At 41.6% G+C, this 15715-nt stretch overlaps 1 protein-coding gene across 2 annotated transcripts in view; it reads right to left on the reverse strand.

Annotated features, from left to right (window-relative positions):
* The window catches only part of znf385d (zinc finger protein 385D), a 528085-nt gene extending 512699 nt beyond the window's left edge, over positions 1-15386 (reverse strand). Inside the window, exons 1-2 of one of the 2 annotated variants that reach the window (XM_062062664.1) lie at positions 15151-15386; positions 13339-13392 (exon numbers count right to left, since the gene is read on the reverse strand). The gene's annotated coding sequence lies outside the window, so the exon portion shown is untranslated. The remainder of the gene's footprint in view (positions 1-13338; positions 13393-15150) is intronic. The other variant, XM_062062667.1, reaches the window with a different exon arrangement.
* Between the last annotated feature and the right edge of the window lie 329 nt (positions 15387-15715).

Consider the following 15715-nt stretch of genomic DNA (forward strand, 5'->3'; position numbering starts at 1 on the left):
GTCTAAAAAGGGAGTCTATTTAAAGGCTAGAGTATACAAATGAGTTTTAAGATGAGACTTAAATGCTTCCACTGAGGTAGCATCTCTAACTTTTACCGGGAGGGCATTCCATAGTATTGGAGCCCGAATAGAAAACGCTCTATAGCCCGCAGACTTTTTTTGGGCTCTGGGAATCACTAATAAGCCGGAGTTCTTTGAACGCAGATTTCTTGCCGGGACATATGGTACAATATAATCGTCAAGATAGGCAGGAGCTTGACCGTGTAGTATTTTATACGTAAGTAGTAAAACCTTAAAGTCGCATCTTAGGTGCACAGGAAGCCAGTGCAAGTGAGCCAGTATAGGCGTAATATGATCAAACTTTCTTGTTTTTGTCAAAAGTCTAGCAGCCGCATTTTGTACCATTTGTAATCTTTTAATGCTAGACATAGGGAGGCCCGAAAATAATACGTTACAGTAATCGAGACGAGATGTAACGAACGCATGGATAATGATCTCAGCATCGCTTGTGGACAAAATGGAACGAATTTTAGCGATATTACGGAGATGAAAGAAGGCCGTTTTAGTAACACTCTTAATGTGTGACTCAAACGAGAGAGTTGGGTCGAAGATAATACCCAGATTCTTTACCGAGTCGCCTTGTTTAATTGTTTGGTTGTCAAATGTTAAGGTGGTATTATTAAATAGATGTCTGTGTTGAGCAGGACCGATAATCAGCATTTCCGTTTTCTTAGCGTTGAGTTGCAAAAAGTTAGCGGACATCCATTGTTTAATTTCATTAAGACACGCCTCCAGCTGACTACAATCCGGCGTGTTGGTCAGCTTTAGGGGCATGTAGAGTTGGGTGTCATCAGCATAACAGTGAAAGCTAACACCGTATTTGCGTATAATGTCACCTAGCGGCAGCATGTAAATACTAAAGAGTGCAGGGCCAAGAACTGAACCCTGGGGAACTCCGCACGTTACCTTAACATAGTCCGAGGTCACATTGTTATGGGAGACACACTGCATCCTGTCAGTAAGATAAGAGTTAAACCAAGACAAGGCTAAGTCTGACATCCCAATACGCGTTTTGATACGCTCTAATAAAATATTATGATCAACAGTATCGAAAGCGGCGCTAAGATCAAGAAGCAGCAACATAGATGACGCATCAGAATCCATCGTTAGCAATAGATCATTAGTCATTTTTGCGAGGGCTGTCTCCGTAGAGTGATTTGCCCTGAAACCGGATTGAAAAGGTTCACAGAGATTGTTAGTCACTAAGTGTTCATTTAGCTGCTGTGCGACAATTTTTTCGAGAATTTTCGAGATAAACGGTAGGTGGGACACCGGCCGGTAGTTCACCATGAGGTCAGGATCGAGGTTAGGTCTTTTGAGTAGAGGATGAATAACCGCTTTTTTGAATGCTAGAGGAACAGTACCAGAGGAAAGTGATAGGTTTATAATATTTAACACTGATGGACCTAATAAAACAAAAAGCTCCTTGATAAGTTTCCCAGGAATTGGGTCAAGTAAACATGTTGTTTGTTTTGTCCCATTTACACATTTTAACAATTCCTCCAATGTTATTTCCTCAAAGAGAGAGAAACTATTTTGGAGGGCAATGTCCGTCGTATATACAGTCATATTTGTGTTAATAGAACCCAGTTGTGGCTGGGATGCATTGTCTTTAATCTCTTTTCTGATGAGTTCAATTTTCTTATTAAAGAAATTCATAAAGTCATCTGCTGAGTGGGTGGAGCTACTGGGAGGAGTCCCTTGTTGGGTTAGCGATGCTACTGTACTAAACAAAAATTTATGTTTTTAATTTTAATTTACATTAAAAGAAAGTCATTAAAAACCTTTAAAAGTGCAGATTCAGTACTGTGAAAAGCCTTGTATCCAGACTGAAATGGATCTGAAGTGCTATTTTCATCTAAAAAAGGCTGCAGTTGCGCTAAAACACATTTCTCCAGAATTTTTGACACAAAAGGTAATTTGGAAATGGGCCGATAATTTGACAAACTTGTCGGCTCTAGACCTGTTTTTTTAATCAAAGGCTCGACAACAGCTCTTTTACAAAAAGAGGGGACACAGCCAGAAATCAAGTTGGTGTTGATGATGTCCCTAACACAAGTCAATAGTGTCCCAGATGTCTTTAAAAAAAGCGAGGGGCGACTGGGTCTGTGGGACAGGACGAGGGTTTCAGTTTGTGGACTACTCCTGTAAGCTCAGGCAAGGACACAGGCTCAAACTGACTAAACACAGCCGAGCACTGAGTGGCCACATTAAAACTCAATGGAGAGCGAGAAAGATTTGCCCAAATAAAAGCAACCTTATCGTTAAAAAAGGAGATACATTTTTCACAAGTTTCACTTGTCATCTCCAGTAAAGTGGCTGGATTCGGATTAAGAACATAACTAATAGTATTAAAAAGAACACGTGGCTTGCTGATACTATTTAAAATTAAGTCTGACAGATATTTTGTTTTCTCAGCTTTAACCACACTTTGATAGTTCTGACAGTTTTCTTTTAAAATTTGATAAGAAACCTCCAAGTGATCCCCTTTCCACTTGCGCTCCGCCCTTCGCCACTCACGCCGAGCTGTGCGTGTGGTTTCATTGAGCCAAGGCTCCTGTTTTGGCTTTGGACGTATAGCTTTGAGGGGCGCTATACTATCCAGAACCTCAGAACATATAGAAAGAAAAGAGCACATCAATTGTTCAGTGTCTGCAGAGTGTGATATACTCTGCATGGACACAGTGAATACAGGGGAGAAGGTGGCTGCGGTGTCAGACCTAATAACTTGCCCATGACGCACGGCAAGTGGTTTCACATCAGGCTCCAAACTTAAATTAAACATAACAGGACTATGATCAGAAAACACAGCATCACCAACAACGACATTGTCAACATAAAAACCATAAGACAGTACAAGGTCTAGTGTATGCCCACGTTCATGTGTGGAACCAGATACAGACTGTATAAAATTAAAAGAGTCAATGACATTCGGGAAGCTCCTGGATAGAGGTTCGTCTGGGCAGCAGGTGTGAATATTAAAGTCACCAACAATAAGAACACGATCATATTTGGGCAGAATTTCGGCCAGAAATTCAGAAAAGTCATTTATGAAGTCTTTGTGGTACTCGGGTGGTCGATAAACGACGGCACACAGGACGACATCAGAAAGACCCAGCTCAAACATGCATAGTTCGAAGCTTGAAAAGGAGGATTGCAGGCGGATCTGACGGCATTTAAAGTCATTTTTAAAAACGACTGCTAATCCTCCTCCTTTTCGGCCAGACGACCGCGGAGAATTAAAATATGAGCACTCCGGTGATAAAAGTTCATTTAGAGGAGCGAACTCACCAGTTCTCAGCCATGTCTCCGTCACACAGAGGAAGTCCAGTCCGCGGGAGACGAATAAATCCTTCAGGATAAATGTTTTGTTTGTCAAGGATCATGCGTTAACAAGACCGAACTTAACGGGGGCCGGCGCGTCCAAGGCCGCTGCTGATCCGGGTGGGGCCCGACACAGAGCCCGCAGGTGGCGGGAGTTCACTCCGCACCTCCGGGGGCGGGGACAGCAGGAGCGCGGCGGGCGAGCTTCCCCCTGCAGACTGACGACAGAAACAATCCAGGACCCGGCGGGATCCAGCAAACGTGGGTGCAGGAAGAAACCAGGTACCGGACCATACCTCCTTCGGGAAGCCACGGAAAGCCGGGCCAGGAGTGCCCTAACTTTCACCAGCTGGCCGCCACGTTTACCACGGCGCCGATGACGCTTTCGCCGGGGGAGAGGAGCCAGAGGGCGAAAAATTAAGGCAGGAATCCGGCCAGGTGAGAAAGCTGATTCGGACGCCGTAAAACTAACGTCGAAGTTGATCATATCCGTGTGAGAGGGACAAAGATCCAACAGCGTTTGGCGGTCATACACAAACAGTGAGTTGACAGGGACAACAAAAGACGCGAACAGCACAAAAACAAGCAAAGCTGACAGCGAGAGACGGCAAGCCTCAGCACATACTGGCGCCATCTTGGATCCCCAAGCATATATATACACACACACACACATATATATATATACATACACACATATGTATGTATGTATGTATGTATGTATGTATGTATATATATATATATATATATATATATATATATATATATATATATATATATATATATATATATATATATATATATATATATATATATATATATGTATGTATGTATGTATATATATATATATATATATATATATATATATATATATATATATATATATATATGTGTGTGTGTATATATATATATATATATGTGTGTGTGTATATATATATGTATATATTATACACTACCGTTAAAAAGTTTGGGATCACCCAAACAATTTTTTGGAATAGCCTTCATGTCTAAGAACAAGAATAGACTGTCGAGTTTCAGATGAAAATTCTCTTTTTCTGGCCATTTTGAGCGTTTAATTGACCCCACAAATGTGATGCTCCAGAAACTCAATCTGCTCAAAGGAAGGTCAGTTTTGTAGCTTCTGTAACGAGCTAAACTGTTTTCAGATGTGTGAACATGATTGCACAAGGGTTTTCTAATCATCAATTAGCCTTCTGAGCCAATGAGCAAACACATTGTACCATTAGAACACTGGAGTGATAATTGCTGGAAATGGGCCTCTATACACCTATGTAGATATTGCACCAAAAACCAGACATTTGCAGCTAGAATAGTCATTTACCACATTAGCAATGTATAGAGTGTATTTCTTTAAAGTTAAGACTAGTTTAAAGTTATCTTCATTGAAAAGTACAGTGCTTTTCCTTCAAAAATAAGGACATTTCAATGTGACCCCAAACTTTTGTATATACACAATTCTAAGTAAGGTAAGCCACAATGTGAAGTTTAAAGTGGTGAGGAAAAAACACAGTATTTCAAGGTCATAGAAGGATCAACACAGAAACAAACACCTGCGTTCATGTCAACTAAACACCACCGTCATTCGGACCACATTTTTGGAAAAGGCGTTTGCTTATTTACGACCGCCTCAACTGAGCGTGACCTCGACCGAGCGTCACCTTCTTGACTCGGCAGAAAGGCGAAGAGCGCTGTGATTTACAAAGAGATTCCTGAAGGCTCGCTACAACCCGGAACACGGGGGGGCCCGTCCTTCGGGAGAAACGACGCATTCCCCAGCGCCGCCATCGCGCAAACAAATCTACACGGAACAAACGGCTGACCACAAAAGAGTCCGCCATGGAAACTTGTCGTCGCTCTTCGCCAGTGTGAGCGTAAACATCTTTAATTAACCCTCTGGCATCAGGAGAGGACAGCAATCAGGAGACAGTAACTCATCCAAGCGGGTGACATGACTCATAGGACTGCCATTTCATTCTGGAGACAAAGACAATTAGGCTTCCCAAAAGACGCCCCATCAGGAGATGTCTGATAATGACCATGCCCGGAGACCCGGCGGGCCCCGCCTCCGACCGCCGCGCTTACATAACGCCTCGTTATTAGTCATGTTCCAGCTGGCCACATGTTCCGCTAATTGACAGTAATGGCGGCTATCGGCAGCGAGTGGAAAAGCTGTGGAAAGTCGCACACATGGTTTTGCTTTGCCTCGTTCTCTCTCTCGCTTTTCCATTTCCAACTGACGTCTCCGCGGAAACGGCGGCCCGACCTTTTAGCGCCGGAGTCGCGTCCCGCCCTGCGGGCTGTCACTCCCGCGTTTGCGAGTAGCTTCACTTGAAAGCAAAACACCAATCAGCTGGTGGACGTTGTTGGCTCAGGTCACGTCGCACTTCCTGAGCCAGCTTCGCTCGCAGTCTGCCGAGCTTGCACATTTTTTTCCTCCCCATGCAGCTCTTTCTCCGAGGACGGGAGTCCCCCCCCCCTCCCTCCCCCTTATGAATGGCGGGGGACCTCTGACCCCTTTTCGGGAACGGCGCCGCACACTAAATTTCCTTCTGACGTCCAGAGAACAAGTTCTGAGGCGGTACGAAGGAGACGTCGTTCCTCTCCACGACTCTGCTCGCCACTTAGCCCGAGAGGACGACACACGTGGCGGTCGGAGCGCGGCCGAGAGGGTGCGTGTCACGGTCAAACGCTCGCAGGCTTTGAAGGGGCGCCTCTTGATTTAGTGGCCCGAGCCGCTGGGAGTCGAACCTTGAACATCTGATATTTACTGGATGACCCCAAGCTGCTCACGCTGAAGCTCTCAGAGGCTCCTGGAGGTCTTTTAAGGTCACTAAAGCTGCAACCCCAACACCAGGGGTCATTTTGGTCTCAGATTACTTCATTTTCACTTCACCAGGAGAATTATCAACACACCTAGTCTAATCTAATCTAGTCATCAGATCACCCATCTAGTCATCAGATCACCCAACTATATGTTCATCACTTTAGTCGACTAATTAATTATCAACACACCCGTCTAGTCGTCAACTAACCCAACTATATGATCATCACTTTGGTTTACTAATTAATTATCAACACACCCATCTAGTCATCAGCTCACCCAACTATATGATCATCACTTTGGTTGATTCATTATCAACTCACCTGTCTATTTGTCAGCTCACCCAACTATATGATCATCACTTTGGCTGAATAATTAATTATCAACTCACCCGTCTAGTCATCAGCTCACCCAACTATATGATCATCACTTTGGTTGACTAATTATCAACTCACCCGTCTAGTCGTCAGCTCACCCAAATATATGATCATCACTTTGGTAGACTAATTAATTATCAACTCACCCGTCTAGTCGTCAGCTCACCCAACTAGATGATCATCACTTTGGTTGACTAATTATCAACTCACCCGTCTAGTCATCAGCTCACCCAACTATAAGATCATCACTTTGGTTGCCTAATGAATTATCAACTCACCCGTCTAGTCATCAACTCACCCAACTATATGATCATCACTTTGGTTGACTAATTATCAACTCACCCGTCTAGTCGTCAGCTCACCCAAATATATGATCATCACTTTGGTAGACTAATTAATTATCAACTCACCCGTCCAGTCGTCAGCTCACCCAACTAGATGATCATCACTTTGGTTGACTAATTATCAACTCACCCGTCTAGTCATCAGCTCACCCAACTATAAGATCATCACTTTGGTTGCCTAATTAATTATCAACTTACCCGTCTAGTCATCAACTCACCCAACTATATGATCATCACTTTGGTTGACTAATTATCAACTCACCCGTCTAGTCGTCAGCTCACCCAACTATATGATCATCACTTTGGTTGACTAATTATCAACTCACCCGTCTAGTCGTCAGCTCACCCAAATATATGATCATCACTTTGGTAGACTAATTAATTATCAACTCACCCGTCTAGTCGTCAGTTCACCCAACTAGATGATCATCACTTCGGTTGACTAATTATCAACTCACCCGTCTAGTCATCAGCTCACCCAACTATAAGATCATCACTTTGGTTGCCTAATTAATTATCAACTTACCCGTCTAGTCATCAACTCACCCAACTATATGATCATCACTTTGGTTGACTAATTATCAACTCACCCGTCTAGTCGTCAGCTCACCCAACTATATGATCATCACTTTGGCTGACTAATTAATCATCAACTCACCCGTCTAGTCATCAGCTCACCCAACTATATGATCATCACTTTGGTTGACTAATTAATTATCAACTCACCCGTCTAGTCATCAGCTCACCCAACTATATGATCATCACTTTGGTTGACTAATTATCAACTCACCCGTCTAGTCAGCTCACCCAACTATATGATCATCACTTTGGTTGACTAATTAATTATCAACTCACCCGTCTAGTCGTCAGCTCACCCAACTATATGATCATCACTTTGGCTGACTAATTAATTATCAACTCACCCGTCTAGTCATCAGCTCACCCAACTATATGATCATCACTTTGGTTGACTAATTATCAACTCACCCGTCTAGTCATCAGCTCACCCAACTATATGATCATCACTTTGGTTGACTAATTATCAACTCACCCGTCTAGTCAGCTCACCCAACTATATGATCATCACTTTGGTTGACTAATTAATTATCAACTCACCCGTCTAGTCGTCAGCTCACCCAACTATATGATCATCACTTTGGTTGACTAATTATCAACTCACCCGTCTAGTCGTCAGCTCACCCAACTATAAGATCATCACTTTGGTTGCCTAATTAATTATCAACTTACCCGTCTAGTCATCAACTCACCCAACTATATGATCATCACTTTGGTTGACTAATTATCAACTCACCCGTCTAGTCGTCAGCTCACCCAACTATATGATCATCACTTTGGCTGACTAATTAATTATCAACTCACCCGTCTAGTCATCAGCTCACCCAACTATATGATCATCACTTTGGTTGACTAATTAATTATCAACTCACCCGTCTAGTCATCAGCTCACCCAACTATATGATCATCACTTTGGTTGACTAATTATCAACTCACCCGTCTAGTCAGCTCACCCAACTATATGATCATCACTTTGGTTGACTAATTAATTATCAACTCACCCGTCTAGTCGTCAGCTCACCCAACTATATGATCATCACTTTGGTTGCCTAATTAATTATCAACTCACACGTCTAGTCGTCAGCTCACCCAACTATATGATCATCCCTCTGGTTGACTAATTATTTATCAACTCACCCGTCTAGTCATCAGCTCACCCAACTATTTGATCATCACTTTGGTTGATTAATTATCAACTCACCCGTCTAGTCGTCAGCTCATCCAACCATCTGATCATCACTTTAGTCGACTAATTATCAGTTTACCCGTGTAGTCGTTTACTCACCCATCAAACTGATCACCACCTCAGTTGACCGATCATCAAGTCACCCTTCTAGGCGTCAACTCACCCAACTATCTGATCATTAACTCTGTCGACTAATTGTTAACTCACCCATCTAGTCATCAGCTCATCCGACTATCTGATCATTAACTCAGTCGACTAATTGTTAACTCGCCCGACTATTTTATCGTCACCTCAGTCGACTAGCTATCAACTCACCCGTCTTGTCGTCAGCTCACCTAACAATCTGATCATCACCTGAGTGGACTAATTATCCAACTCACCTATCTCGTCGTTAACTCACCCAATCATCTGATCTTCACCTTAGTTGACTAATTATCAGCTCACCCAACTATCTGATCATCAACTCACCCGTCTAGTCGTCAGCTCACCTAACAATCTGATCATCACCTGAGTGGACTAATTATCCAACTCACCTATCTCGTCGTTAACTCACCCAATCATCTGATCTTCACCTTAGTTGACTAATTATCAGCTCACCCAACTATCTGATCATCAACTCACCCGTCTAGTCGTCAGCTCACCCCACAATCTGATCATCACCTGAGTCGAATAATTATCAACCTGTCTAGTCTTAAATTCACCCAATTATCTGATATCGACTAATTAACAGTGCACCCAACTATCTGATCATCAACTTACCCGTCTAGTCATCAGCTCACCGAACTATTTTATCGTCACCTTAGTCGACTAGGTATCAACTCTCCCGTCTAGTCATCAGCTCACCCAACTATCTGATCGTCACCAGAGTTGATTAATTCTCATCTCACCCGTTTAGTTGTCAGCTCACCTAACTATCTGATCATCACTTCTGTCGACTAATTAACAAGTCACCTGAATAGTCATTAAATCACCCAATTATCTAATCGTCACTTCAGTCGAGTAATTAACAACTCACCTGTCTAGTCATTAACTCACCCAATTATCTGATCATCACCTAGGTGCCCATCAACTTACCTGTCTAGTCGTCAGTTTAACCAATTATCACATCCTCAACTCAGTCAACGTACCCAATTATCTGATCCCTCAGTCAACTAATCATCAACCCACTCGTCTAGTCGTCAACTCAATTAACTAATCATTGATTCAAACAACCAAGTGTCACCATACCCATCTACTCGCCATCTCATGTAATCCCCTCAGTAGTTGAGTTGTCTTTTCAAACATCCAGTCTTACTCACTAGCATTAGCTTGTATTAGAGAAGGACATAACTTTGTATTTCCAAGCATGGGAAGCAAAAAAGTGAGTGCGAAGCACAGAGCTTAGAAAAAGTGGATATTTATTGAATTAAAGAAGTAAATCATCAAAAAACAGAGCAAGTGGCTACCTAGCTCCGTTGAGCAGTTGGAGCACGGCATAGGTAGAGTAGTCTGCACCATAATAAAGCAGAACGAGTAGGGATGTCCGATAATATCGGCCGATAAATGCTTTAAAATGTAATATCGGAAATTATCGCTATCGGTTTCAAAATTATCAGTATCGGTTTCAAAAAGTAAAATGTATGACTTTTTAAAACACCGCTGTGTACACGGACGTGTAATGTCTACGGCTTTTCACACACGTAAGTGAATGCCACGCATACTTGGTCAACAGCCATACAGGTCACACTGAGGGTGGCCGTATAAACAACTTTAACACTGTTACAAATATGCGCCACACTGTGAACCCACACCAAACAAGAATGACAAACACATTTCGGGAGAACAGCCGCACCGTAACACAACATAAACACAACAGAACAAATACCCAGAACCCTTTGCAGCACTAACTCTGTCGGGACGCTACAATATACACCCCCCGCCCCCACCTCAACCTCCTCATGCTCTGTCAGGGAGAGCATGTCCCAAATTCCAAGCTGCTGTTTTGAGGCATGTTAAAAAAAATAATGCACTTTGTGACTTCAATAATAAATATGGCAGTGCCATGTTGGCATTTTTTCCATAACTTGAGTTGATTTATTTTGGAAAACCTTGTTAATGCATCCAGCGGGGAATCACAACAAAATTAAGCATAATAATGTGTTAATTCCACGACTGTATATATCGGTAGGTATCGGAATCTGTAATTAGGAGTTGGACAATATCGGAATATCGGGTATCAGCAAAAAAGCCATTATCGGACATCTCTAAGAACGAGTAGATAACGCGAGTTGAAGGACATTGAAGTAACATTTAAACTGCTGGCATTTATCCATGAAAATATAGAGAAGCTGCTGATGGTGTGTTTGACTGGGGAGCAGCTGTAAGAAAGTAACAGAAGTCCACTCTCCAAGGTAAAAATTGTACATTACTAATCACATTACTTCATAACATGGGTGTTGTTTTTGTGTACATTATCTAAAAAAAAATGTCAGACATAATTCCGCTTATTAATTGTAATTAATTTCATTTTGCAAAATGATTTTTTTGGGGGGTACAAGCTGTGTCACAAAACCTACGTTGTCGGGAAAACACCTCTCTGTTTCGGATGGCATTGACTTGTGTACCTAATGAAGTGGCCGACGGAATGTTTCCGCGCGCACGACCTTGAAATCCAATTTATCATTATTAGGTGAGTGCCAGGGGCCCCCGGCGGCCATTATTCTAATGCACACAGAGGACAACTCGGCTCCGCGCTCCAGGATGTTATTTTCTCCAAAGGTGAAAGTGATTGCGTGCATGCGGAGGTCGGTTGGAGGGGTGACGCGCGCGCCTCAACTCGGTTCCATCTTGCAATAATTGAGGTTCAAGTGCTGGCAAACACCTTCTTTCTAGCAAATGTATGGATTGTAGTTGTTCTTGTTCTTTTTTCTCACGATGGCGCCGCTGTACCGGCTGCTGGTCGGAGGTTCCAGTGGTGATGCGGCGGAAGAGCGTTGAGATGGAAGAGTTTCATGATGACTAAGTATCGGACATTTTGGTCTCTCTGAATAGATTCTCGCTTATCCGCGCGGACCGAACACTGGCTGAGAGCTAATCAATGACCTGCAGTTCAGTAAAACTGTCAGAATAATTGTATCAAACTTTGTGTTGCCATGAGTTCCGGGCGAGAGGACAAAAGATGTCTTTGATCCTACCAAGAAGAAGGCTCCACTGTGTAGGATGGGAAGCAACATGAGGGTGTTCTGTTTCTTTGATGTATTGTAATACACAGAAAGATTTTTGTCTTGACCCGAGAACTACAAAACGGAGAGGAAGCAGGACCAGACTCCCCTCAAAACGACCTTTTCTTTGAACTGTATGTAATCAAAAGGCGATGGCTGTTTACGACCCACGTCCCTTAGAAACAGCTGTTGCCATGTAATCAGGGAAAGTCCAGATAAAAGAGGAGGCGTACAATCTTTCGGCAGAGCGTGGTGAGACTGTTCAAAAGAGTACAGTCCAGACGTCTCTCCTCAATTGAGCCAAATTGAATTCTGTCTTTGTTTAATTCCTTGCTTCATATCTTGTTTAATAGATGTCATCGGTGTTTGAACCTGACAAAAACATTTAAAAAAATGTTCCTGTATGACAATCTGACTTCCAAATTCTATTTGTGTCCAAATATTCGGGTATTTCTTTGGCAAATTTGAGTAAATTTAAAGCCTGTGAATAATTACGATTACAGACTATAAAGCGCACCGGGATATAAGCCACACCCACCGAATTTTAGGAGAAAAAAATATGATCCCAAATATTAGCCGCACTGGACTATAAACTGCAGAAATGAGTTATTTACAGATTATGTCATACCAAAGACTATAAAAATGGGACCCATTACCTCCCTGCTTGGCACTCAGCATCAAGGGTTGGAATTGGGGGTTAAATCACCAAGAATGATTCCCGGGCGCGGCCACCGCTGCTGCTCACTGCTCTCCTCACCTCCCAGGCGGTGATCAAGGGTGATGGATCAAATGCAGAGAATAATTTCGCCACACCTAGTGTGTGTGTGTGACAATCATTGGTACCTTTAAATGTTTATGTACATACCTTAATTGTTTCCAAACGGTGTCGATAACACGGCAGTAAAACGGCTGATCAAACAAAACAGAAGTCATCGTCATGGGCCCACTAGCTACGCGAGCTAACTCTTCAATCAGCTAAACAGACTCAATAACCCCACGGTGACATTTTGGTGAGTTCACTGAGGAATTTGTGGAACTGAAACTAATACAAAATTAATGCCATTGTAAGTTAATAATACTAACTATTTTGTTAATATTTATTTAAATAACTTAATTGTTTCCCAAAAATGTCTGCAACACGGCAGTTGCGGAAGCTAGCTAGCTCTCCAATCAGCTAGAACTCCCCGGTGACGTTTTGGTGAATTTATTGAGGAATTTGTGAAGCTGAAACAATGCAAAAAGAATGCCATTGCGAGTTAATAAGACTAACAGTGACACTCGTAAAAGTGTTAGCATATTAGCTCATGCTAACAGCGCTAGCTTCAGTACATTACGATGGCACGTACAAATATGCATGAAAACACTCCTACAGACATCACACATGGGACGGTTTAGTAAGTATGGATTGTTTTAGTTATATTGTAAAGCTTACACATGTTTGGAGTGACGAATGAAGAATCCAAACGAGTAGACACGCTATGGACGGCTGGAAGAAGAAGAAAAAAACACTCCCCGTGAATGGAAGCAGCAACCTGCAGTGAGCGAACGCGTCCATAAGATGGCGCCATAGCAAAAACAATAAAAACACCTATACCTCTAAAGCAGGGGTGTCCAAACTTTTTCCACTGAGGGCCGCACACGGAAAAATTAAAGCATGTGGGGGCCATTTTGATATTTTTCATTTTCAAACCATAACAAAATATATGCATTTTTTATTTATTTTAACTTTAGGGGTCCCAGTGACCATAAAGGGTGTCAGTCATTAAAGTGTTAAAAAATAAGTCAGATTATTATTTTTTTTTAATTATTTAACGCTTACAGTAAATCTCTATATCAACTTCAAGTTGATATAAAGTAACACAAATTTTAAAAAATGTTTTATGGCTTTTCTGTCAAAAACAACTTAGTTTTTTTGTAGTAAAACTGAAATATACAGTATTTTGTAATTAGAGGCCTAAAAGATCAATAATGCAGGACACCTTTGTTTTTAATTATTTCATATTTTTTAGTATTTACATTGACAAGATAAATAAAAAAATCACTAAATATATTTGGGATCCAAAAGGTGCCCCACTCATAAAATGATACATTTTTATTAAGTTTTTCTTTTACTTTCAACACTTAAGTTACGAGATCAACTTCAGATATATCTGGCGATTTTATGCTCGAACTATTATTTTGTTTGTTTTATGCGCTTTTGTCAAAGAAAACGTTGATGTTTTTATATGGCTACTACACAATATATGCAATATTTACCACATAAAACATTTTTAAGTGAAATATTTGAAGTAATTGGAGCCCTGAAAATAATTCATTAAAACAAGGATTTTTTTTCATTATTTTTTTTTTTTTTTTTGAGCAATGGCAAAAAAAGAAAAATAAAGAAAGACAAAAGAAAAAAAAACAGCCTGCATGGCAGCTTTTGTGTCAACATTGCAACTTTTTCTCGTTAGATTTCACCTCATTCCACTTTTTTTAATGTTCTTTTTTATTTTTACAATAGTATTTCCAGAATGTGTGGTGGGCCGGTAAACAATTAGCTGCGGGCCGCAAATGGGCCCCGGGCCGCACTTTGGACACCCCTGCTGTAAAAGCTTAGTGGCCACATGCGTGGACAGCACCTTTTAAGTCTTATTTCCAAAATTGTGTACACTAGAGCAGTGGTCCCCAACCACCGGGCCGCGGCCCGGACCAATTGGTACTGGGCCGCACAAGTAATTTTTTTTTTTTTTTTTTTTTAATGAAATCAACATAAAAAAATACAATATATACATTATATATCAATATAGATCAATACAGTTTGCAGGGATACAGTCCGTAAGCACACATGATTGTATTTATTTATGTAAAAAAAAAAAATGAAAAAAATTTTTTTTTTTTTTTTTTTTTTTTTTTTTTCCAAATATTTTACAATATTTACATCATATCAAAAGATGATTCTTAGTTTTTAGTCTAATTAGGGTCCAATGAGCCCAAATAGCAAAGAGAAATAAAAAAAGCATGTAAACAAACAGCTTGGGCCTTAGGAGGTTAAGTGTATTTGCTTGTTTTGTTTGTTTTTTTAACTAATTTTTACTATGGCTGTTATAGCGAAGAAAAAAAATCCATAATTTAGCCGCACCATCTTATAAACTGCAGGGTCCAAGGTAAAAGAAAAAAGTAGCGGTAGAATTGACGGTAATCGCAGTTCAAGAGTGTGATTATTCTTTAAAAAAAAATATGATAAAAAAACAAACTCATTTACCTCATTTTGAGTAGCCTCATTGAACCTGCACAGCATGTCCCAATTGTGGGAAGAATCCGGTCTGTCCTGCGCGGTCTTCATCCATGCAGTCTCATGTTGGCACACATGGGTCCTAATTGGAGGGCACACCTGCAACACATTTAGCTGCTCGGCATGGCCGCTACTCACTTCAGCCTCACGGCAGGAAGCGGGAGCAGTGACCAACATCCACCACACTCTCTCACAGCCACGCTGGACGAGCTGACCTATAAAATAACTGCTTTAAATGTCAAATTGCACAACATGGTATTATATCATTTTATTGGCAGGGGGGGGAAGCAACACACACACACACACACACACACACACACACACACACACACACACACACACACACACACCACCTGCCTCGGCAGTGTCCCTGGCTGCTGTGCAGGTCAGAGGAGGGGGTGGAGTCGGCTTGACGGTGGCGTTCATTTCACACTCGGGTGCACGCACATAACACTTCTGTGCCGACACAAGCCGTCACTCTCCCGCCACACACACACACAAACACACACACACATACGTATACACACACATTATT

The sequence above is a fragment of the Entelurus aequoreus genome, linkage group LG11 (genome assembly GCF_033978785.1).
Source record: "Entelurus aequoreus isolate RoL-2023_Sb linkage group LG11, RoL_Eaeq_v1.1, whole genome shotgun sequence".
Taxonomy (NCBI): Eukaryota; Metazoa; Chordata; class Actinopteri; order Syngnathiformes; family Syngnathidae; genus Entelurus; species Entelurus aequoreus.